This window comes from Somniosus microcephalus, unplaced genomic scaffold (genome assembly GCF_052327205.1).
Source record: "Somniosus microcephalus isolate GS21.2 unplaced genomic scaffold, FLI_Smic_1.0 unresolved_chr1, whole genome shotgun sequence".
Taxonomy (NCBI): Eukaryota; Metazoa; Chordata; class Chondrichthyes; order Squaliformes; family Somniosidae; genus Somniosus; species Somniosus microcephalus.
In genome coordinates this window covers 15602334-15627160 of record NW_028225179.1, presented here as the reverse complement: position 1 = coordinate 15627160, position 24827 = coordinate 15602334, and the positions used below count along the sequence as shown (strand labels likewise).

Genomic DNA, 24827 nt, shown 5'->3' with positions numbered 1-24827 from the left:
GCAAAAAGGTACAGTTTTCCAACATTCTGTCGGTGTCAATCGATTTGACATTTGTTGGGTACATACAATATTACTTTTAAACAATATTAATTTTTAAACAGTCTCTCTCTCTCTGTCCCTCTCTCTCTCTGTCCCTCTCTCTCTGTCCCTCTCTCTCTCTCTGTCCCTTTCTCTGTCCCTCTCTCTCTCTCTATATATATATATCTCTGTCCTTCTCTCTCTGTCCCTCCCTCTCTCTCTGTCCCTCTCTCTCTGTCCCTCTCTCTCTCTGTCCCTCTCTCTCTGTCCCTCTCTCTCTCTATCCCTCTATCTCTCTGTCTCTCTCTCTCACTCTGTCCCTCTCCCTCTGTCTCTCTATCTCTCTGTCTCTCTCTCTCTCTCTCTGTCCCTCTCTCTCTCTGTCCCTCTCTCTCTGTCTCTCTCTCTCTCTGTCTCTCTCTCTCTCTGTCCCTCTCTCTCTGTCCCCCTCTCTCTCTGTCCCCCTCTCTCTGTCTCTGTCTCTCTCTCTCAGTTCAGTTCAGTTCAGTTCAAATGCTTTATTGGCATGAAAGTTTACAGAGAACCATATTGCCAAAGCTTACATAGCAAAAAGGTACAGTTTTCCAACATTCTGTAGGTGTCAATCGATTTGACATTTGTTGGGTATATACAATATTACTTTTAAACAATATTAATTTTAAACAGTCTTTCTACTTCATTTGGTACGTTCAATATTAATTTTAAACAGTCTTACTTTTAAACAGTCCTCAGGTTGTGACATGTTGTTACATATTTAGCCCCAAGGTATGGTCTGTCTCCTTCTCCTAGGACTAATCTCAATTTTGACAGATCATCCAATTCCTTGAAATCTGGGGTTGTTTGGCTTAGCTTGTTGAATAATATGTTTCTTGATGTGTTGAATTTTTCGCATTTTAGGAGGAAATGCATTTCTGTTTCAACCTCGCCAGCCAGACATTGATCGCATATTCTATTCTCTCTAGGCTGCCAGGATTTCTTGTATCTGCCTTTTTCAATTTCCAGTTGGTGGTCGCTTAGTCTGTACCTGGTGAGGGTCTGTCTCTGTTTTGTGTCTCTGATGGTCGTGAGGTAGTCTGCCAGTTTATATTCTCTTTTTAGGGCCCGGTAACATTCTAATCTGCTTTGGTTTTCGGTTATTTTGTTCCAATGTTCCAGGTAGGTTTCTTTGCATTGTTTAATGATTTGGTTCACTCGGATTGGTGTTTGGACGGCTGTGTTGGTCTGGGGCTGGTCAGGGTCCGGCTGAGTACTTAGTTTCAGTAGCAGCTGACTCAGGGGACTCTTTTCTGGGTTTAGCTCTTGGGTCTGAAAGGCTTTGAAATGAAGGGTGTCTGGGGAGCTAGATTTGAGGTGATTTAGGAAGTTTAGTGCTCGTTTTTGGATGTTTATTATCAGTGGGTATCTGCCTAGTTCGGCTCTGCATGCATTTGTTGGCGTTTTTCTTTGGGTGCGAAGGATGCTTCGGCAGAATTCTGCATGTAGGGCTTCTATTGTGTGTTTTTCCCATTTAGTGTAGCTTTGGTGATTTAGCGGGCCCCATACTTCACTACCGTACAGTGCAATGGGCAGGATTATGCTGTCAAAAATTTTGAGCCAGATTTTGATTGGGATTTGGATGTTGTAGAATTTTCTTTTTATTGCATATAGGGCTCTTCGGGCTTTTTCTTTTAGTGCATTCACTGCTATGCTGAAGCTCCCTGATGCTGTAATAGTTAGACCAAGGTAGGTGTAGCTCATAGTGTGTTCTATAGTGGTATCACTGAGGGTAAACTGGTATTTGTTTTCCTGACATCTGGGTCTTTTCTGAAAAATCATGATGTTGGTTTTCTTTAGATTTACTGTTAGAGCCCAATTTTGGCAGTATTTGTCGAGTAGGTCTAGTTGTTGCTGTAATCCCTGTTCTGTGGGAGACAGCAGAACCAGGTCGTCCGCATAGAACAGGGACTTCACTTCTCCCTCTCTCTCTCTGTCCCTCTCCCTCTCTGTCTCTCTCTCTCTCTCTCTCTGTCCCTCTCTCTCTCTGTCCCTCTCTCTCTGTCCCTCTCTCTCTCTCTCTGTCCCTCGCTCTCTCTGTCCCTCGCTCTCTCTGTCCCTCTCTCTCTCTGTCCCTCTCTCTCTGTCTCTCTCTCTCTATCTCGCTCTGTCACTCTCTCTCTCTGTCTCTCTCTCTCTCTGTCCCTCTCTGTCTCTCTCTCTCTCTGTCTCTCTCTCCCTGTGTCCCTCTCTCTCTGTCCCCCTCTCTCTCTGTCCCTCTCCCGCTCTGTCTCTCTGTCTCTCTCTCTGTCCCTCTCTCTCTGTCCCTCTCTCTCTGTCTCTCTCTCTCTCTCTCTCTGTCCCTCTCTCTCTCTGTCCCTCTCTCTCTCTGTCCCTCGCTCTCTCTGTCCCTCTCTCTCTCTCTCTCTCTCTATCTCGCTCTGTCTCTCTCTCTCTCTGTCTCTCTCTCTCTCTGTCCCTCTCCGTCTCTCTCTCTCTCTCTCTGTCCCTCTCTGTCTCTCTCTGTCTCCCTCTCTCTCTCTGTCCCTCTCTCTCTGTCCCTCTCTCTCTCTGTCCCTCTCTCTCTCTGTCTCTCTCTCTCTCTCTCTCTCTCTCTGTCTCTCTCTCCCTGTCCCTCTCTCTCTGTCCCTCTCTCTCTCTTTCTCTATCTCTCCCTCTCTCTGTCCCCCTCTCTCTCTGTCCCTCTCTCTCTCTGTCCCTCTCTCTCTGTCCCTCTCTCTCTCTCTCTCTCTCTGTCCCTCTCCCTCTCTGTCCAATTCCAATTCCAATTCCAATTAAAATGCTTTATTGTCATGAAAGTTTACAGAGAACCATATTGCCAAAGCTTACATAGCAAAAAGGTACAGTTTTCCAACATTCTGTAGGTGTCAATCGGTTTGACATTTGTTGGGTACATACAATATTACTTTTAAACAATATTAATTTTAAACAGTCTTTGTACTTCATTTGGTACGTTCAATATTAATTTTAAACAGTCTTAATTTTAAACAGTCCTCAGGTTGTGACATGTTGTTACATATTTGGCCCCAAGGTATGGTCTGTCTCCTTCTCCTAGGACTAATCTCAATTTTGACAGATCATCCAATTCCTTGAAATCTGGGGTTGTTTGGCTTAGCTTGTTGAATAATATGTTTCTTGATGTGTTGAATTTTTCGCATTTTAGGAGGAAATGCATTTCTGTTTCAACCTCGCCAGCCAGACATTGATCGCATATTCTATTCTCTCTAGGCTGCCAGGATTTCTTGTATCTGCCTTTTTCAATTTCCAGTTGGTGGTCGCTTAGTCTGTACCTGGTGAGGGTCTGTCTCTGTTTTGTGTCTCTGATGGTCGTGAGGTAGTCTGCCAGTTTATATTCTCTTTTTAGGGCCCGGTAACATTCTAGTCTGCTTTGGCTTTCGGTTATTTTGTTCCAATGTTCCAGGTAGGTTTCTTTGCATTTTTTAATGATTTGGTTCACTCGGATTGGTGTTTGGACGGCTGTGTTGGTCTGGGGCTGGTCAGGGTCCGGCTGAGTACTTAGTTTCCGTAGCAGCTGACTCAGGGGACTCTTTTCTGGGTTTAGCTCTTGGGTCTGAAAGGCTTTGAAATGAAGGGTGTCTGGGGAGCTAGATTTGAGGTGATTTAGGAAGTTTAGTGCTCGTTTTTGGATGTTTATTATCAGTGGGTATCTGCCTAGTTCGGCTCTGCATGCATTTGTTGGCGTTTTTCTCTCTCTGTCTCTCTATCTCTCTGCCTCTCTCTCTCTCTCTGTGACCCTCTCTCTCTCTGTCCCTCTCTCTCTGTCCCTCTCTCTCTGTCCCTCTCTCTCTGTCCCTCTCTCTCTCTCTGTCCCTTTCACTCTCTGTCTCTCTCTCTCTCTCTCTGTCCCTCTCTCTCTCTCTCTCTATCTCTCTGTCCCTCTCTCTCTCTATATATAAATATCTCTGTCCCTCTCTCTCTCGTTCCCTCTCTCTCTCTGTCCCTCTCTCTCTGTCCCTCTCTCTCTCTCTGTCCCTCTCTCTCTCTGTCCCTCTCTCTCTCTGTCCCTCTCTCTCTCTGTCCCTCTCTCTCTCTGTCCCTCTCTCTCTGTCCCTCTCTCTCTCTGTCCCTCTCTCTCTCTGTCCCTCTCTCTCTCTGTCCCTCTCTCTCTCTGTCCCTCTCTCTCTCTGTCTCTCTCTCTCTGTCTCTCTCTCTCTGTCCCTCTCTCTCTCTGTCCCTCTCTCTCTCTGTCCCTCTCTCTCTCTGTCCCTCTCTCTCTCTGTCCCTCTCTCTCTCTGTCCCTCTCTCTCTCCGTCCCTCTCTCTCTGTCCCTCTGTCTCTCTGTCCTCTCTCTCTCTCTCTCCCTCTCTCAAATCCATTCAGTTCAATTCAAATCGCTTTATTGGCATGATAAGGTACATCTTATGTTGCCAACGCATCAAAATACATTCATGGTTGAACACATAAACGCAGATCTATTCGTACAGTGTATAAACAGATATATCCCTGAGTGTATAACAATACATTTGCATTATTTATATATACTCTTTTCTTAGGTTTACTGGTTGTCCCTCTGTTTATGGCAAGCTGTAACATAGTGTGCCACTAGTGTTACACAGTTTCTCTCTTCCCCTAGTAGGTATAGGAGTTTTTGGTCGTCATTCAAATTTCTGAATTCAGGGCATATTTGTGAGAATTTTTGGTAGAAATTCTCCCTGATGCCCTGATATTTTCCACAGGCTGTGAGGAAGTGCATCTCTGTCTCCACCACTCCCTGACTGCAGTGAGAACATATCCTGTCCTCTCTTGGCAGCCTGGTCTGCCTGTGTCTGCCTTTTTCGATCGCCAGGCTATGTTCGCTATGTCTGTACCTTGTCAAGGTTTTTCTCAGTTTGTTATCCTTTACCATGGTCAGGTACTCAGCCATGTTGTATTGTCTGTTAAGTGCCAAGTAGCAATTGAGTTTGCTTTGGGTTTTTGATGTTTCTGCCCAATATGACAGGTATTTTTCCTTTTGTTTAGTGACAATTTTGTTGGGTCGAATTCTCTGTGTTACGATGTCTCTGTCCTGGGGCTGGTTATTGTTAGTAGTGTTAGTGGTTGCTTCACTGAATCCCAGGACTAGTTGACTGAGGGAGTTATTCTTTATGGTCCTCTCTTGGCATTTCAAGGCTTCGTAATGATAGCAGTGGGGGTTGCTCATTTTTAGGTGTTTCCAAAATTTGGTGGCTCTTTTTTAGATAGTAATTATTAGTGGAAATTGGCTGAGTTCTGCCCTGCATGCATTGTTTATGGTTTTCCTTTGAGTCCGGAGGATAGTTGTTCCTAGTGTGAGATTTATTTTGGGTCCCTGATGTCTGGATCTTTGCTGGAACACGAGGACTTTGGTTTTTTGGAGGTTTACTGTCAGGGCCCAGGTCTGACAGACCGACTCCAGCAGATCCAGGTTCTGCTGTAGACCCTCCTTAGTTGGTGACTGCAGAACCAGGTCGTCTGCATAGAGGAGGAATTTAACCTTGGATTCATATAGGGTGAGGCTGGGTGCTGTAGATTGTTCAAGTAGTTTTGCCAATTCATTTATGTAAATATTAAAGAGTGTTGGTGAGATTGGCGAGCCCTGCGTCCGCCCCCCCCCCCCGCCCCTGTGGGAAGTATTTTGTATGTTTGTCTCCAATTTTAACTGCACATTTGTTGTTTTTATACATTGATTTAATTACATCATATGTTTTTCCCCCTCCCCCGCTTTCGATAATTTTCAGGAATAGGCCGTCGTGCCAGATGGAATCGAAAGCCTTCTGGAAATCTACAAAGCATGCGTAGATTTTGCTTTTGTTATGGTGAACGTGTTTGTCAATTAGGGTCTGTAGGGTGAAGATATGATCTGATGTTCTATAGTTTGGCAGGAATCCAATTTGGCTTTTACTCAAGACACTGTGCTCCTCAAGGAAGTTTATAAGTCTTTTGTTTATGATACTACAGAAAACCTTCCCCAGGTTACTGTTTACACAGATGCCTCGATAGATATTTGGGTCACCTTTATCCCCACTTTTGTATATGGGCGTTATGAGTCCTTTGTTCCAGATATCAGGGAAGTAACCGACACTCAGAACCAAGTTGAAGAGTTTCAGTATAGCCAATCTCATTTTATCGTCCGTGTGTTTAATCATCTCGCTTAGGATGCCTTCTGCCTGCAAGCCTTTCCTGGTCGCAGGTCCTTGAGTTTTTCCATTAGCTCTTTTTCAGATATTATGGGGTCTATCGGGTTTTGGTTATCTTTTATGGAAGATTCTAGCTTTGCCAGTTTTTCGCATATTTGGTATTGCTCTGGGCTTAGTGTGTTTTTCTGGTATAATTTTTCAAAATGGTTTTCTCATGTGTCTCCGTTTTGAATTGCCAATTCATCGTGTTGTTTTTTGTGTAATATATTCCACTTGTCAAAGAAACAATTGGAATCAATGGATTCCTCAATGGAGATGAGTGTATTCTTAATATACTGCTCTTTCTTGGTTCTGAGTGTGCGTTTGTATTGTGTTAGTGCCTGACAATAAGTAAGGCGTAATTCCTCGTTTTCTGGTTGTCTGTGTTTTAGGTTTGATATTTTTCTGAGTTTTTTCCTCATGTTTTAGCAATCGGAGTCAAACCATTTTTCGTAGTTTATTTTTCTCTCCCTCTCTCTCTCTCCCTCTCTCTCTCTCTCTCTGTCCCTCTCTCTCTCTGTCCCTCTCTCTCTCTGTCCCTCTCACTCTCCCTCTCTCTCTCTGTCCCTCTCTCTCTCTGTCCCTCTCTCTCTCTGTCCCTCTCTCTCTGTCTCTCTCTCTCTGTCCCCCTCTCTCTGTCTCTCTCTCTCTCCCTCTCTCTCTGTGTCTCTCTCTCGCTCTCTGTCTCTCTCTCTCCCTGTCACTCTCTCTCTCTGTCCCTCTCTCTCTCTGTCTCTCTCTCTCTCTCTGTCTCTCTCTCTCTCTGTCCCTCTCTCTCTCTGTCCCTCTCTCTCTGTCTCCCTCTCTCTCTGTCCCTCTCTCTCTGTCTCTCTCTCTCTGTCTCTCTCCAATTCCAATTCCAATTCCAATTCAAATGCTTTATTGGCATGAAAGTTTACAGAGAACCATATTGCCAAAGCTTACATTGCAAAAAGGTACAGTTTTCCAACATTCTGTAGGTGTCAATCGATTTGACATTTGTTGGGTACATACAATATTACTTTTAAACAATATTAATTTTAAACAGTCTTTGTACTTCATTTGGTACGTTCAATATTAATTTTAAACAGTCTTAATTTTAGACAGTCCTCAGGTTGTGACATGTTGTTACATATTTGGCCCCAAGGTATGGTCTGTCTCCTTCTCCTAGGACTAATCTCAATTTTGACAGATCATCCAATTCCTTGAAATCTGGGGTTGTTTGGCTTAGCTTGTTGAATAATATGTTTCTTGATGTGTTGAATTTTTCGCATTTTAGGAGGAAATGCATTTCTGTTTCAACCTCGCCAGCCAGACATTGATCGCATATTCTATTCTCTCTAGGCTGCCAGGATTTCTTGTATCTGCCTTTTTCAATTTCCAGTTGGTGGTCGCTTAGTCTGTACCTGGTGAGGGTCTGTCTCTGTTTTGTGTCTCTGATGGTCGTGAGGTAGTCTGCCAGTTTATATTCTCTTTTTAGGGCCCGGTAACATTCTAACCTGCTTTGGCTTTCGGTTATTTTGTTCCAATGTTCCAGGTAGGTTTCTTTGCATTTTTTAATGATTTGGTTCACTCGGATTGGTGTTTGGACGGCTGTGTTGGTCTGGGGCTGGTCAGGGTCCGGCTGAGTACTTAGTTTCCGTAGCAGCTGACTCAGGGGACTCTTTTCTGGGTTTAGCTCTTGGGTCTGAAAGGCTTTGAAATGAAGGGTGTCTGGGGAGCTAGATTTGAGGTGATTTAGGAAGTTTAGTGCTCGTTTTTGGATGTTTATTATCAGTGGGTATCTGCCTAGTTCGGCTCTGCATGCATTTGTTGGCGTTTTTCTTTGGGTGCGAAGGATGCTTCGGCAGAATTCTGCATGTAGGGCTTCTATTGTATGTTTTTCCCATTTAGTGTAGCTTTGGTGATTTAGCGGGCCCCATACTTCACTGCCGTACAGTGCCTCTCTCTCTCTCTCTCTATATATATATATATATATATATATATATATATATATCTGTCCCTCTCTCTCTCTGTCCCTCTCTCTCTGTCCCTCTCTCTCTCTCTGTCCCTCTCTCTCTCTCTGTCCCTCTCTCTCTCTGTCTCTCTCCCGCTCTGTCCCTCTCTCTCTGTCCCTCTCTCTCTCTGTCCCTCTCTCGCTGTCCCTCTCTCTCTCTCTCTCTGTCTATCTCTCTCTCTGTCCCTCTCTCTCTCTGTCCCTCTCTCTCTCTGTCCCTCTCTCTCTCTGTCCCTCTCTCTCTCTGTCTCTCTTTCTCTCTGTCCCTCTCTGCCTGTCCCTCTCTCTCTGTCCCTCTCTCTCTCTGTCTCTCTCTCTCTCTCTGTCCCTCTCTCTCTGTCTCTCTATCTATCTGTCTCTCTCTCTCTCTGTCCCTCTCTCTCTGTCCCTCTCTCTCTGTCCCTCTCTCTCTGTCCCTCTCTCTCTGCCTCTCTCTCTCTGTCCCTCTCTCTCTGTCCCTCTCTCTCTCTGTCCCTCTCTCTCTCTCTGTCCCTCTCTCTCTCTCTGTCTCTCTCTCTCTGTCTCTCTTTCTCTCTGTCCCTCTCTCTCTGTCCCTCTCTCTGTCCCTCTCTCTCTCTGTCTCTCTCTCTCTCTCTGTCCCTCTCTATCTATCTGTCTCTCTCTCACTCTGTCCCTCTCTCTCTGTCCCTCTCTCTCTGTCCCTCTCTCTCTCTCTGTCCCTCTCTCTCTATATATATATATATATATATATATCTCTGTCCCTCTCTCTCTGTCCCTCTCTCTCTCTGTCACTCTCTCTCTGTCCCTCTCTCTCTCTCTGTCCCTCTCTCTCTGTCCCTCTCTCTCTCTGCCCCTCTATCTCTCTGTCTCTCTCTCTCTCTCTCTCTGTCCCTCTCTCTCTGTCTCTCTATCTCTCTGTCTCTCTCTCTCTCTCTGTCCCTCTCTCTCTCTGTCCCTCTCTCTCTCTGTCCCTCTCTCTCTCTGTCCCTCTCTCTCTGTCCCTCTCTCTCTGTCCCTCTCTCTCTCTGTCCCTCTCTCTCTCTGTCCCTCTCTCTCTCTGTCCCTCTCTCTCTCTGTCCCTCTCTCTCTCTCTGTCCCTCTCTCTCTCTGTCCCTCTCTCTCTCTGTCCCTCTCTCTCTCTGTCCCTCTCTCTCTCCGTCCCTCTCTCTCTCTCTCTCTCTCTCTGTCTCTCTCTGTCCCTCTCTCTCTCTGTCCCTCTCTCTCTGTCCCTCTCTCTCTATGTCCCTCTCCCTCTCTGTCCCTCTCCCTCTCTGTCCCTCTCTCTCTCTGTCCCTCTCTCTCTGTCCCTCTCTCTCTGTCTCTCTCTCTCTCTGTCCCTCTCTGTCTCTCTCTCTCTCTCTGTCCCTCTCTCTGTCTCTGTCCCTCTCTCTCTGTCCCTCTCTCTCTCTGTCCCTCTCTCTCTCAGTTCAGTTCAGTTCAGTTCAAATGCTTTATTGGCATGAAAGTTTACAGAGAACCATATTGCCAAAGCTTACATTGCAAAAAGGTACAGTTTTCCAACATTCTGTAGGTGTCAATCGATTTGACATTTGTTGGGTATATACAATATTACTTTTAAACAATATTAATTTTAAACAGTCTTTCTACTTCATTTGGTACGTTCAATATTAATTTTAAACAGTCTTACTTTTAAACAGTCCTCAGGTTGTGACATGTTGTTACATATTTAGCCCCAAGGTATGGTCTGTCTCCTTCTCCCAGGACTAATCTCAATTTTGACAGATCATCCAATTCCTTGAAATCTGGGGTTGTTTGGCTTAGCTTGTTGAATAATGTGTTTCTTGATGTGTTGAATTTTTCGCATTTTAGGAGGAAATGCATTTCTGTTTCAACCTCGCCAGCCAGACATTGATCGCATATTCTATTCTCTCTAGGCTGCCAGGATTTCTTGTATCTGCCTTTTTCAATTTCCAGTTGGTGGTCGCTTAGTCTGTACCTGGTGAGGGTCTGTCTCTGTTTTGTGTCTCTGATGGTCGTGAGGTAGTCTGCCAGTTTATATTCTCTTTTTAGGGCCCGGTAACATTCTAATCTGCTTTGGCTTTCGGTTATTTTGTTCCAATGTTCCAGGTAGGTTTCTTTGCATTTTTTAATGATTTGGTTCACTCGGATTGGTGTTTGGACGGCTGTGTTGGTCTGGGGCTGGTCAGGGTCCGGCTGAGTACTTAGTTTCAGTAGCAGCTGACTCAGGGGACTCTTTTCTGGGTTTAGCTCTTGGGTCTGAAAGGCTTTGAAATGAAGGGTGTCTGGGGAGCTAGATTTGAGGTGATTTAGGAAGTTTAGTGCTCGTTTTTGGATGTTTATTATCAGTGGGTATCTGCCTAGTTCGGCTCTGCATGCATTTGTTGGCGTTTTTCTTTGGGTGCGAAGGATGCTTCGGCAGAATTCTGCATGTAGGGCTTCTATTGTGTGTTTTTCCCATTTAGTGTAGCTTTGGTGATTTAGCGGGCCCCATACTTCACTACCGTACAGTGCAATGGGCAGGATTATGCTGTCAAAAATTTTGAGCCAGATTTTGATTGGGATTTGGATGTTGTAGAATTTTCTTTTTATTGCATATAGGGCTCTTCGGGCTTTTTCTTTTAGTGCATTCACTGCTATGCTGAAGCTCCCTGATGCTGTAATAGTTAGACCAAGGTAGGTGTAGCTCATAGTGTGTCCTATAGTGGTATCACTGAGGGTAAACTGGTATTTGTTTTCCTGACATCTGGGTCTTTTCTGAAAAATCATGATGTTGGTTTTCTTTAGATTTACTGTTAGAGCCCAATTTTGGCAGTATTTGTCGAGTAGGTCTAGTTGTTGCTGTAATCCCTGTTCTGTGGGAGACAGCAGAACCAGGTCGTCCGCATAGAACAGGGACTTCACTTCTCCATCCAGGAGACGGAGACCTGGTGACTCGCTTTGCTCCAGCATGTCTGCTAATTCATTTATGTATATGTTGAACAGGGTCGGGCTCAAATTGCAGCCCTGCCGGACGCCTCTTCTCTGGGTGAAGAAATCGGTGCGTTTGTCTCCAATTTTGACCCCGCATTTGTTTTTCAGATACATTGATTTAATAAGGTCATAGACTTTGCCCCCTATTCCACACTGAAGAAGTTTATAATAGAGCCCTTCGTGCCATATAGAGTCAAAGGCTTTCTTGAAGTCGATGAAACAGGCGAATATTTTCCCATTTTTTGTTTGGTGTTTATGTTTTTCAATGAGCGTGTGAAGGGTATAGATATGGTCGGCGGTGCGGTGTTTTGGAAGAAAGCCTATTTGGTTTTTTCTGAGGATATTATGTTTGTTAAGAAAATCAAGTAATCTACTATTTAGAATACTGCAGAATAACTTCCCTAGACAACTGTTGACACAGATGCCGCGGTAGTTATTTGGGTCTGATTTGTTTCCACTTTTATATATGGGGGAGATTAGTCCTTGGCACCAGATATCGGGAAAACAGCCTGAGCGTAATATGATGTTGAATAGTTTGAGTATTGCACCCTGCATCTCCATATTGCTGAACTTTAGCATTTCATTTTTGATGTTGTCTGGGCCACAGGCTTTCTTTAGGTGGAGAGATTTTGTTTTTGTGGCCAGTTCTTTCCATGTGATTGGGGAGTCTAGAGGGTTTTGGTTGTCTTTAATTGTTGCTTCTAATGTGTGGAGTTTTTCTGTGACCTGATGTTGACTTGGGTTTGTTTTGTTTTTTGGGATGTCTTTGTAGAGGTTTTCAAAGTGTGTTCTCCAGATGTCGCCATCTTGGATTGGTAATGCTTGCAATTGTGTTGTACTCAGGTTATTCCACATTTCCCAGAATTGTTTTGGATTGGTGGAGTTTTCAATTTCTTCGAGTATTTTGTGGGTATAGTTTTGTGTTTTGTTCCTAATGGTGTGTTTATATCTTTTGAGGGTTTCATTGTATCTAGTACGTAGGTCCGGATTGTTTGGTTGCCGATGCTTTTGGTTTGATATTTTTCTCAGGTCTTTTCTGGCATTTTTGCATTCGTGGTCAAACCATTTCATATTTTTATTTTGTCTTTTGTGATGCTTCCTCTTCTGTTTCACGAGGTCGGCTTTTACAGCTGCCTCATGGAAGATCATATTTATATCCTCTATGGCCGTGTTTACACCATCTCTGGTGATCTCATATAGATTTTCTTTAAATTTTGAAATTTTACTTGTGAGATCAGGTGAATTTAGTGCTGTGATGAATTTATCTCCACTGTCTGGGGCCCATCTGTATGTCTGGTTTATTTTATGTAGCTTACTGTGTTCCTTTTTTGTGTCTGTAGTTTGGGCAGAAAGTTTAAGGTACACATTTATTTGGTTATGGTCTGAGAGGGGGGATTGCTGCCTGACAGTGAATGCGTTGATATCGCAGGGGTCCAGGTCAGTGATTGTATAGTCCACCACACTAGACCCAAGAGTCTCTCTGTCTCTCTCTCTCTGTCCCTCTCTCTCTCTTTCTCTGTCTCTCTCTCTCTCTGTCCCCCTCTCTCTCTGTCCCCCTCTCTCTCTGTCCCCCTCTCTCTCTGTCCCCCTCTCTCTCTGTCCCCCTCTCTCTCTGTCCCCCTCTCTCTCTGTCCCCCTCTCTCTCTGTCCCCCTCTCTCTCTGTCCCCCTCTCTCTCTGTCCCCCTCTCTCTCTGTCCCTCTCTCTCTCTGTCCCTCTCTCTCTGTCCCTCTCTCTCTCTCTCTCTCTCTCTCTCTGTCCCTCTCTCTCTCTGTCCCTGTCTCTCTCTGTCCCTCTCTCTCTCTGTCCCTGTCTCTCTCTGTCTCTCTATCTCTCTGTCCCTCTCTCTCTCTGTCCCTCTCTCTCTATCACTCTCTCTCTCTCTGTCCCTCTCACTCTGTCTCTCTCTCTCTCTCTGTCCCTCTCTCTCTCTGTCTCTCTCTCTCTATGTCCCTCTCTCTCTCTGTCCCTCTCTCTCTCGGTCCCTCTCTCTCTCTGTCCCTCTCTCTCTGTCCCTCTCTCTCTCTCTGTCCCTCTCTCTCTGTCCCTCTCTCTCTCTCTGTCTCTCTCTCTCTCTGTCCCTCTCTCTCTCTGTCCCTCTCTCTCTCTGTCCCTCTCTCTCTCTGTCCCTCTCTCTCTCTGTCCCTCTCTCTCTCTGTCCCTCTCTCTCTCTGTCCCTCTCTTTCTCTTTCTCTCTCTCTCTGTCCCTCTCCCTCTGCCTATCTCTCTCTGTCTCTCTCTCTCTCTGTCTCTCTCTCTCTGTGTCCCTCTCTCTCTCACCCTCTATCTCTCTGCCCCCCTCTCTCAATTCAATTCAATTCAATTCAATTCAATTCAATTCAAATGCTTTATTGGCATGAAAGTTTACAGAGAACCATATTGCCAAAGCTTACATAGCAAAAAGGTACAGTTTTCCAACATTCTGTAGGTGTCAATCGATTTGACATTTGTTGGGTACATACAATATTACTTTCAAACAATATTAATTTTAAACAGTCTTTGTACTGCATTTGGTACGTTCAATATTAATTTTAAACAGTCTTAATTTTAAACAGTCCTCAGGTTGTGACATGTTGTTACATATTTGGCCCCAAGGTATGGTCTGTCTCCTTCTCCTAGGACTAATCTCAATTTTGACAGGTCATCCAATTCCTTGAAATCTGGGGTTGTTTGGCTTAGCTTGTTGAATAATATGTTTCTTGATGTGTTGAATTTTTCGCATTTTAGGAGGAAATGCATCTCTGTTTCAACCTCGCCGGCCAGACATTGATCGCATATTCTATTCTCTCTAGGCTGCCAGGATTTCTTGTATCTGCCTTTTTCAATTTCCAGTTGGTGGTCGCTTAGTCTGTACCTGGTGAGGGTCTGTCTCTGTTTTGTGTCTCTGATGGTCGTGAGGTAGTCTGCCAGTTTATATTCTCTTTTTAGGGCCCGGTAACATTCTAATCTGCTTTGGCTTTCGGTTATTTTGTTCCAATGTTCCAGGTAGGTTTCTTTGCATTTTTTAATGATTTGGTTCACTCGGATTGGTGTTTGGACGGCTGTGTTGGTCTGGGGCTGGTCAGGGTCCGGCTGAGTACTTAGTTTCCGTAGCAGCTGACTCAGGGGACTCTTTTCTGGGTTTAGCTCTTGGGTCTGAAAGGCTTTGAAATGAAGGGTGTCTGGGGAGCTAGATTTGAGGTGATTTAGGAAGTTTAGTGCTCGTTTTTGGATGTTTATTATCAGTGGGTATCTGCCTAGTTCGGCTCTGCATGCATTTGTTGGCGTTTTTCTTTGGGTGCGAAGGATGCTTCGGCAGAATTCTGCATGTAGGGCTTCTATTGTATGTTTTTCCCATTTAGTGTAGCTTTGGTGATTTAGCGGGCCCCATACTTCACTGCCGTACAGTGCCTCTCTCTCTCTCTCTCTATATATATATATATATATATATATATATATATATCTGTCCCTCTCTCTCTCTGTCCCTCTCTCTCTGTCCCTCTCTCTCTCTCTGTCCCTCTCTCTCTCTCTGTCCCTCTCTCTCTCTGTCTCTCTCCCGCTCTGTCCCTCTCTCTCTGTCCCTCTCTCTCTCTGTCCCTCTCTCGCTGTCCCTCTCTCTCTCTCTCTCTGTCTATCTCTCTCTCTGTCCCTCTCTCTCTCTGTCCCTCTCTCTCTCTGTCCCTCTCTCTCTCTGTCCCTCTCTCTCTCTGTCTCTCTTTCTCTCTGTCCCTCTCTGCCTGTCCCTCTCTCTCTGTCCCTCTCTCTCTCTGTCTCTCTCTCTCTCTCTGTCCCTCTCTCTCTGTCTCTCTATCTATCTGTCTCTCTCTCTCTCTGTCCCTCTCTCTCTGTCCCTCTCTCTCTGTCCCTCTCTCTCTGTCCCTCTCTCTCTGCCTCTCTCTCTCTGTCCCTCTCTCTCTGTCCCTCTCTCTCTCTGTCCCTCTCTCTCTCTCTGTCCCTCTCTCTCTCTCTGTCTCTCTCTCTCTGTCTCTCTTTCTCTCTGTCCCTCTCTCTCTGTCCCTCTCTCTGTCCCTCTCTCTCTCTGTCTCTCTCTCTCTCTCTGTCCCTCTCTATCTATCTGTCTCTCTCTCACTCTGTCCCTCTCTCTCTGTCCCTCTCTCTCTGTCCCTCTCTCTCTCTCTGTCCCTCTCTCTCTATATATATATATATATATATATATCTCTGTCCCTCTCTCTCTGTCCCTCTCTCTCTCTGTCACTCTCTCTCTGTCCCTCTCTCTCTCTCTGTCCCTCTCTCTCTGTCCCTCTCTCTCTCTGCCCCTCTATCTCTCTGTCTCTCTCTCTCTCTCTCTCTGTCCCTCTCTCTCTGTCTCTCTATCTCTCTGTCTCTCTCTCTCTCTCTGTCCCTCTCTCTCTCTGTCCCTCTCTCTCTCTGTCCCTCTCTCTCTCTGTCCCTCTCTCTCTGTCCCTCTCTCTCTGTCCCTCTCTCTCTCTGTCCCTCTCTCTCTCTGTCCCTCTCTCTCTCTGTCCCTCTCTCTCTCTGTCCCTCTCTCTCTCTCTGTCCCTCTCTCTCTCTGTCCCTCTCTCTCTCTGTCCCTCTCTCTCTCTGTCCCTCTCTCTCTCCGTCCCTCTCTCTCTCTCTCTCTCTCTCTGTCTCTCTCTGTCCCTCTCTCTCTCTGTCCCTCTCTCTCTGTCCCTCTCTCTCTATGTCCCTCTCCCTCTCTGTCCCTCTCCCTCTCTGTCCCTCTCTCTCTCTGTCCCTCTCTCTCTGTCCCTCTCTCTCTGTCTCTCTCTCTCTCTGTCCCTCTCTGTCTCTCTCTCTCTCTCTGTCCCTCTCTCTGTCTCTGTCCCTCTCTCTCTGTCCCTCTCTCTCTCTGTCCCTCTCTCTCTCAGTTCAGTTCAGTTCAGTTCAAATGCTTTATTGGCATGAAAGTTTACAGAGAACCATATTGCCAAAGCTTACATTGCAAAAAGGTACAGTTTTCCAACATTCTGTAGGTGTCAATCGATTTGACATTTGTTGGGTATATACAATATTACTTTTAAACAATATTAATTTTAAACAGTCTTTCTACTTCATTTGGTACGTTCAATATTAATTTTAAACAGTCTTACTTTTAAACAGTCCTCAGGTTGTGACATGTTGTTACATATTTAGCCCCAAGGTATGGTCTGTCTCCTTCTCCCAGGACTAATCTCAATTTTGACAGATCATCCAATTCCTTGAAATCTGGGGTTGTTTGGCTTAGCTTGTTGAATAATGTGTTTCTTGATGTGTTGAATTTTTCGCATTTTAGGAGGAAATGCATTTCTGTTTCAACCTCGCCAGCCAGACATTGATCGCATATTCTATTCTCTCTAGGCTGCCAGGATTTCTTGTATCTGCCTTTTTCAATTTCCAGTTGGTGGTCGCTTAGTCTGTACCTGGTGAGGGTCTGTCTCTGTTTTGTGTCTCTGATGGTCGTGAGGTAGTCTGCCAGTTTATATTCTCTTTTTAGGGCCCGGTAACATTCTAATCTGCTTTGGCTTTCGGTTATTTTGTTCCAATGTTCCAGGTAGGTTTCTTTGCATTTTTTAATGATTTGGTTCACTCGGATTGGTGTTTGGACGGCTGTGTTGGTCTGGGGCTGGTCAGGGTCCGGCTGAGTACTTAGTTTCAGTAGCAGCTGACTCAGGGGACTCTTTTCTGGGTTTAGCTCTTGGGTCTGAAAGGCTTTGAAATGAAGGGTGTCTGGGGAGCTAGATTTGAGGTGATTTAGGAAGTTTAGTGCTCGTTTTTGGATGTTTATTATCAGTGGGTATCTGCCTAGTTCGGCTCTGCATGCATTTGTTGGCGTTTTTCTTTGGGTGCGAAGGATGCTTCGGCAGAATTCTGCATGTAGGGCTTCTATTGTGTGTTTTTCCCATTTAGTGTAGCTTTGGTGATTTAGCGGGCCCCATACTTCACTACCGTACAGTGCAATGGGCAGGATTATGCTGTCAAAAATTTTGAGCCAGATTTTGATTGGGATTTGGATGTTGTAGAATTTTCTTTTTATTGCATATAGGGCTCTTCGGGCTTTTTCTTTTAGTGCATTCACTGCTATGCTGAAGCTCCCTGATGCTGTAATAGTTAGACCAAGGTAGGTGTAGCTCATAGTGTGTCCTATAGTGGTATCACTGAGGGTAAACTGGTATTTGTTTTCCTGACATCTGGGTCTTTTCTGAAAAATCATGATGTTGGTTTTCTTTAGATTTACTGTTAGAGCCCAATTTTGGCAGTATTTGTCGAGTAGGTCTAGTTGTTGCTGTAATCCCTGTTCTGTGGGAGACAGCAGAACCAGGTCGTCCGCATAGAACAGGGACTTCACTTCTCCATCCAGGAGACGGAGACCTGGTGACTCGCTTTGCTCCAGCATGTCTGCTAATTCATTTATGTATATGTTGAACAGGGTCGGGCTCAAATTGCAGCCCTGCCGGACGCCTCTTCTCTGGGTGAAGAAATCGGTGCGTTTGTCTCCAATTTTGACCCCGCATTTGTTTTTCAGATACATTGATTTAATAAGGTCATAGACTTTGCCCCCTATTCCACACTGAAGAAGTTTATAATAGAGCCCTTCGTGCCATATAGAGTCAAAGGCTTTCTTGAAGTCGATGAAACAGGCGAATATTTTCCCATTTTTTGTTTGGTGTTTATGTTTTTCAATGAGCGTGTGAAGGGTATAGATATGGTCGGCGGTGCGGTGTTTTGGAAGAAAGCCTATTTGGTTTTTTCTGAGGATATTATGTTTGTTAAGAAAATCAAGTAATCTACTATTTAGAATACTGCAGAATAACTTCCCTAGACAACTGTTGACACAGATGCCGCGGTAGTTATTTGGGTCTGATTTGTTTCCACTTTTATATATGGGGGAGATTAGTCCTTGGCACCAGATATCGGGAAAACAGCCTGAGCGTAATATGATGTTGAATAGTTTGAGTATTGCACCCTGCATCTCCATATTGCTGAACTTTAGCATTTCATTTTTGATGTTGTCTGGGCCACAGGCTTTCTTTAGGTGGAGAGATTTTGTTTTTGTGGCCAGTTCTTTCCATGTGATTGGGGAGTCTAGAGGGTTTTGGTTGTCTTTAATTGTTGCTTCTAATGTGTGGAGTTTTTCTGTGACCTGATGTTGACTTGGGTTTGTTTTGTTTTTTGGGATGTCTTTGTAGAGGTTTTCAAAGTGTGTTCTCCAGATGTCGCCATCTTGGATTGGTAATGCTTGCAATTGTGTTGTACTCAGGTTATTCCACATTTCCCAGAATTGTTTTGGATTGGTGGAGTTTTCAATTTCTTCGAGTATTTTGTGGGTATAGTTTTGTGTTTTGTTCCTAATGGTGTGTTTATATCTTTTGAGGGTTTCATTGTATCTAGTACGTAGGTCCGGATTGTTTGGTTGCCGATGCTTTTGGTTTGATATTTTTCTCAGGTCTTTTCTGGCATTTTTGCATTCGTGGTCAAACCATTTCATATTTTTATTTTGTCTTTTGTGATGCTTCCTCTTCTGTTTCACGAGGTCGGCTTTTACAGCTGCCTCATGGAAGATCATATTTATATCCTCTATGGCCGTGTTTACACCATCTCTGGTGATCTCATATAGATTTTCTTTAAATTTTGAAATTTTACTTGTGAGATCAGGTGAATTTAGTGCTGTGATGAATTTATCTCCACTGTCTGGGGCCCATCTGTATGTCTGGTTTATTTTATGTAGCTTACTGTGTTCCTTTTTTGTGTCTGTAGTTTGGGCAGAAAGTTTAAGGTACACATTTATTTGGTTATGGTCTGAGAGGGGGGATTGCTGCCTGACAGTGAATGCGTTGATATCGCAGGGGTCCAGGTCAGTGATTGTATAGTCCACCACACTAGACCCAAGAGTCTCTCTGTCTCTCTCTCTCTGTCCCTCTCTCTCTCTTTCTCTGTCTCTCTCTCTCTCTGTCCCCCTCTCTCTCTGTCCCCCTCTCTCTCTGTCCCCCTCTCTCTCTGTCCCCCTCTCTCTCTGTCCCCCTCTCTCTCTGTCCCCCTCTCTCTCTGTCCCCCTCTCTCTCTGTCCCCCTCTCTCTCTGTCCCCCTCTCTCTCTGTCCCCCTCTCTCTCTGTCCCTCTCTCTCTCTGTCCCTCTCTCTCTGTCCCTCTCTCTCTCTCTCTCTCTCTCTCTCTGTCCCTCTCTCTCTCTGTCCCTGTCTCTCTCTGTCCCTCTCTCTCTCTGTCCCTGTCTCTCTCTGTCTCTCTATCTCTCTGTCCCTCTCTCTCTCTGTCCCTCTCTCTCTATCACTCTCTCTCTCTCTGTCCCTCTCACTCTGTCTCTCTCTCTCTCTCTGTCCCTCTCTCTCTCTGTCTCTCTCTCTCTATGTCCCTCTCTCTCTCTGTCCCTCTCTCTCTCGGTCCCTCTCTCTCTCTGTCCCTCTCTCTCTGTCCCTCTCTCTCTCTCTGTCCCTCTCTCTCTGTCCCTCTCTCTCTCTCTGTCTCTCTCTCTCTCTGTCCCTCTCTCTCTCTGTCCCTCTCTCTCTCTGTCCCTCTCTCTCTCTGTCCCTCTCTCTCTCTGTCCCTCTCTCTCTCTGTCCCTCTCTCTCTCTGTCCCTCTCTTTCTCTTTCTCTCTCTCTCTGTCCCTCTCCCTCTGCCTATCTCTCTCTGTCTCTCTCTCTCTCTGTCTCTCTCTCTCTGTGTCCCTCTCTCTCTCACCCTCTATCTCTCTGCCCCCCTCTCTCAATTCAATTCAATTCAATTCAATTCAATTCAATTCAAATGCTTTATTGGCATGAAAGTTTACAGAGAACCATATTGCCAAAGCTTACATAGCAAAAAGGTACAGTTTTCCAACATTCTGTAGGTGTCAATCGATTTGACATTTGTTGGGTACATACAATATTACTTTCAAACAATATTAATTTTAAACAGTCTTTGTACTGCATTTGGTACGTTCAATATTAATTTTAAACAGTCTTAATTTTAAACAGTCCTCAGGTTGTGACATGTTGTTACATATTTGGCCCCAAGGTATGGTCTGTCTCCTTCTCCTAGGACTAATCTCAATTTTGACAGGTCATCCAATTCCTTGAAATCTGGGGTTGTTTGGCTTAGCTTGTTGAATAATATGTTTCTTGATGTGTTGAATTTTTCGCATTTTAGGAGGAAATGCATCTCTGTTTCAACCTCGCCGGCCAGACATTGATCGCATATTCTATTCTCTCTAGGCTGCCAGGATTTCTTGTATCTGCCTTTTTCAATTTCCAGTTGGTGGTCGCTTAGTCTGTACCTGGTGAGGGTCTGTCTCTGTTTTGTGTCTCTGATGGTCGTGAGGTAGTCTGCCAGTTTATATTCTCTTTTTAGGGCCCGGTAACATTCTAATCTGCTTTGGCTTTCGGTTATTTTGTTCCAATGTTCCAGGTAGGTTTCTTTGCATTTTTTAATGATTTGGTTCACTCGGATTGGTGTTTGGACGGCTGTGTTGGTCTGGGGCTGGTCAGGGTCCGGCTGAGTACTTAGTTTCAGTAGCAGCTGACTCAGGGGACTCTTTTCTGGGTTTAGCTCTTGGGTTTGAAAGGCTTTGAAATGAAGGGTGTCTGGGGAGCTAGATTTGAGGTGATTTAGGAAGTTTAGTGCTCGTTTGTCGAGGTTTATTATCAGTGGGTATCTGCCTAGTTCGGCTCTGCATGCATTTGTTGGCGTTTTTCTGTGGGTGCGAAGGATGCTTCGGCAGAATTCTGCATGTAGGGCTTCTGTTGTGTGTTTTTCCCATTTAGTGTAGCTTTGGTGATTTAGCGGGCCCCATACTTCACTACCGTACAGTGCAATGGGCAGGATTATGCTGTCAAATATTTTGAGCCAGATTTTGATTGGGATTTGGATGTTGTAGAATTTTCTTTTTATTGCATATAGGGCTCTTCGGGCTTTTTCTTTTAGTGCATTCACTGCTATGCTGAAGCTCCCTGATGCTGTAATAGTTAGACCAAGGTAGGTGTAGCTCATAGTGTGTCCTATAGTGGTATCACTGAGGGTAAACTGGTATTTGTTTTCCTGACATCTGGGCCTTTTTTGAAAAATCATGATGTTGGTTTTCTTTAGATTTACTGTTAGAGCCCAATTTTGGCAGTATTTGTCGAGTAGGTCTAGTTGTTGCTGTAATCCCTGTTCTGTGGAAGACAGCAGAACCAGGTCGTCCGCATAGAACAGGGATTTCACTTCTCCATCCAGGAGACGGAGACCTGGTGACTCGCTTTGCTCCAGCATGTCTGCTAATTCATTTATGTATATGTTGAACAGGGTCGGGCTCAAATTGCAGCCCTGCCGGACGCCTCTTCTCTGGGTGAAGAAATCGGTGCGTTTGTCTCCAATTTTGACCCCGCATTTGTTTTTCAGATACATTGATTTAATAAGGTCATAGACTTTGCCCCCTATTCCACACTGAAGAAGTTTATAATAGAGCCCTTCGTGCCATATAGAGTCAAAGGCTTTCTTGAAGTCGATGAAACAGGCGAATATTTTCCCATTTTTTGTTTGGTGTATATGTTTTCCAATGAGGGTGTGAAGGGTATAGATATGGTCGGCGGTGCGGTGTTTTGGAAGAAAGCCTATTTGGTTTTTTCTGAGGATATTATGTTTGTTAAGAAAATCAAGTAATCTACTATTTAGAATACTGCAGAATAACTTCCCTAGACAACTGTTGACACAGATGCCGCGGTAGTTATTTGGGTCTGATTTGTTTCCACTTTTATATATGGGGGAGATTAGTCCTTGGCACCAGATATCGGGAAAACAGCCTGAACGTAACATGATGTTGAATAATTTGAGTACCGCACCCTGCATCTCCATATTGCTGAACTTGAGCATTTCATTTTTGATGTTGTCTGGGCCACAGGCTTTCTTTAGGTGGAGAGATTTTGTTTTTGTGGCCAGTTCTTTCCATGTGATTGGGGAGTCTAGAGGGTTTTGGTTGTCTTTAATTGTTGCTTCTAATGTGTGGAGTTTTTCTGTGACCTGATGTTGACTTGGGTTTGTTTTGTTTATTGGGATGTCTTTGTAGAGGTTTTCAAAATGTGTTCTCCAGATGTCGCCATCTTGGATTGGTAATGCTTGCAATTGTGTTGTACTCAGGTTATTCCACATTTCCCAGAATTGTTTTGGATTGGTGGAGTTTTCAATTTCTTCGAGTATTTTTGGGTATAGTTTTGTGTTTTGTTCCTAATGGTGTGTTTATATCTTTTGAGGGTTTCATTGTATCTAGTACGTAGGTCCGGATTGTTTGGTTGGCGATGCTTTTGGTTTGATATTTTTCTCAGGTCTTTTCTGGCATTTTTGCATTCGTGGTCAAACCATTTCTTATTTTTATTTTGTCTTTTGTGACGCTTCCTCTTCTGTTTCACAAGGTCGGCTTTTACAGCTGCCTCATGGAAGATCATATTTATATCCTCCATGGTCATGTTTACACCATCTCTGGTGATCTCGTATGGGATTTCTTTAAATTTTGATATTTTACTTGTGAGATCAGGTGACTTTAGTGCTGTGATGAATTTTTCTCCACTGTCTGGGGCCCATCTGTATGTCTGGTTTATTTTATGGAGCTTACTGGGTTCCTTTTTCGTGTCTGTAGTTTGGGCAGAAAGTTTAAGGTACATATTTATTTGGTTATGGTCTGAGAGGGGGGATTGCTGCCTGACAGTGAATGAGTTGATATCGCAGGGGTCCAGGTCAGTGATTGTATAGTCCACCACACTAGACCCAAGATTTGAGGAGTATGTGAGTCTCCCTAGGGAGTCCCCTCTGAACCTACCGTTAACTATGTACAGGCCTAAGGCTCGGCAGAGTTGCACTACCTCCCTACCGCTTTTATTTATTTCACGATCAAGGTTGTTCCGATTTGCGATGGCTGGTGTGACATCTAAAGGGGTCTGGCCAAACACATGGTTGTTTCCCTGTGGGTCTATGAAGTCAGGTTCACAACCGGTCCTTGCATTTAGGTCCCCACATATTATCACCTTTCCTTGGGCCTGGAAATGGCTGATTTCCATGTGGAGAGTATCAAATAACTCCTCTTCGAAATATGGCGATTCTATTGGAGGTATGTAGATCGCACATAAGTAAACATCTTTTTTTGCTATTCCTATATTTTTATCTAGTTTTAGCCATACGTGTGATTTTCCCTGTTTTACCGGTGAGATGTGTTTGTCCAGTTCTCCCTTATACAACACCAATATTCCCCCGGAGGTTCTGCCCTTGCGTGTTTTAGTGTTCTTTACTGAGGGCACAATGATTTCATGGTACATTGGAGGACAGTGGGTCGGCACGTCCTTTTGGCACCATGTTTCTGTTAACACAATTATATCAATGTCTTTTATAGCTTTTAGGAATTCAGGGTCTGTACTCTTCATCCCAAAAGTTGAGGAGCGGAGGCCCTGGATATTCCAGCAGCTTATGTGGAAAGAACGCATTTATATAGTCTCTGTCTCTGTCTCTCTCTCTCCCTCTCTCTCTCTGTCCCTCTCTCTCTATGTCCCTCTCTCTCTCTGTCCCTCTCGCTCTCTGTCCCCCTCTCTCTCTCTCTGTCCCTCTCTCTCTCTGTCCCTCTCTCTCTCTGTCCCTCTCTCTCTCTGTCCCTCTCTCTCTGTCCCTCTCTCTCTCTCTGTCCCTCTCTCTCTCTCTCTCTGTCCCTCTCTCTCTCTCTCTCTCTCTGTCCCTCTCTCTCTCTCTCTCTGTCCCTCTCTCTCTCTCTCTCTCTCTCTCTCTCTATATATATATCTCTGTCCTTCTCTCTCTGTCCCTCTCTCTCTCTGTCCCTCTCTCTCTGTCCCTCTCTCTCTCTCTGTCCCTCTCTCTCTGTCCCTCTCTCTCTCTATCCCTCTATCTCTCTGTCTCTCTCTCTCTCTCACTGTCCCTCTCCCTCTGTCTCTCTATCTCTCTCTGTCCCTCTCTCTCTCTGTCCCTCTCTCTCTTTCCCTCTCTCTCTCTGTGTCCCTCTCTCTCTGTGTCCCTCTCTCTCTCTGTCCCTCTCTCTCTCTGTCGCTCTCTCTCTCTGTCCCTCTCTCTGTCTCTCTCTCTCTCTGTCCCTCTCTGTCCAACTCTCTCTCTCTGTCCCTCTCTCTCTCTCTCTGTCCCTCTCTCTGTCCCTCTCTCTCTGTCCCTCTCTCTCTCTCTCTCTGTCCCTCTCTCTCTCTGTCCCTCTCTCTCTCTGTCCCTCTCTCTCTGTCCAATTCCAATTCCAATTCAAATGCTTTATTGGCATGAAAGTTACACACCTCTGTCCCTCTCTCTCTCTCTCTCTCTCTCTCTCTCTGTCCCCCTCTCTCTCTGTCCCTCTCTCTCTCTGTCCCTCTCTCTCGCTGTCCAATTCCAATTCCAATTCAAATGCTTTATTGGCATGAAAGTTTACAGAGAACCATATTGCCAAAGCTTACATAGCAAAAAGGTACAGTTTTCCAACATTCTGTAGGTGTCAATCGATTTGACATTGTTGGGTACATACAATATTACTTTTAAAGAATATTAATTTAAACAGTCTTTGTACTTCATTTGGTACGTTCAATATTAATTTTAAACAGTCTTAATTTTAAACAGTCCTCAGGTTGTGACATGTTGTCTCTCTATCTCTCTGTCTCTCTCTCTCACTCTATCCCTCTCTCGCTCTGTCCCTCTCTCTCTCTGTCCCTCTCTCTCTGTCCCTCTCTCTCTCTGTTCCTCTCTCTCTCTGTCCCTCTCTCTCTGTCCCTCTCTCTCTCTGTTCCTCTCTCTCTGTTCCTCTCTCTCTCTGTCCCTCTCTCTCTCTGTCCCTCTCTCTCTCTGTCCCTCTCTCTCTCTGTCTCTCTCTCTCTCTGTCTCTCTCTCTCT

The 24827-nt window shown here is 44.8% G+C and overlaps 1 long non-coding RNA gene across 2 annotated transcripts in view; it reads left to right on the top strand.

Annotated features, from left to right (window-relative positions):
- Window positions 1–24827, top strand: part of LOC147093647 (uncharacterized) — a 55777-nt gene that overhangs the window by 8143 nt on the left and 22807 nt on the right. The window lies entirely within an intron of this gene.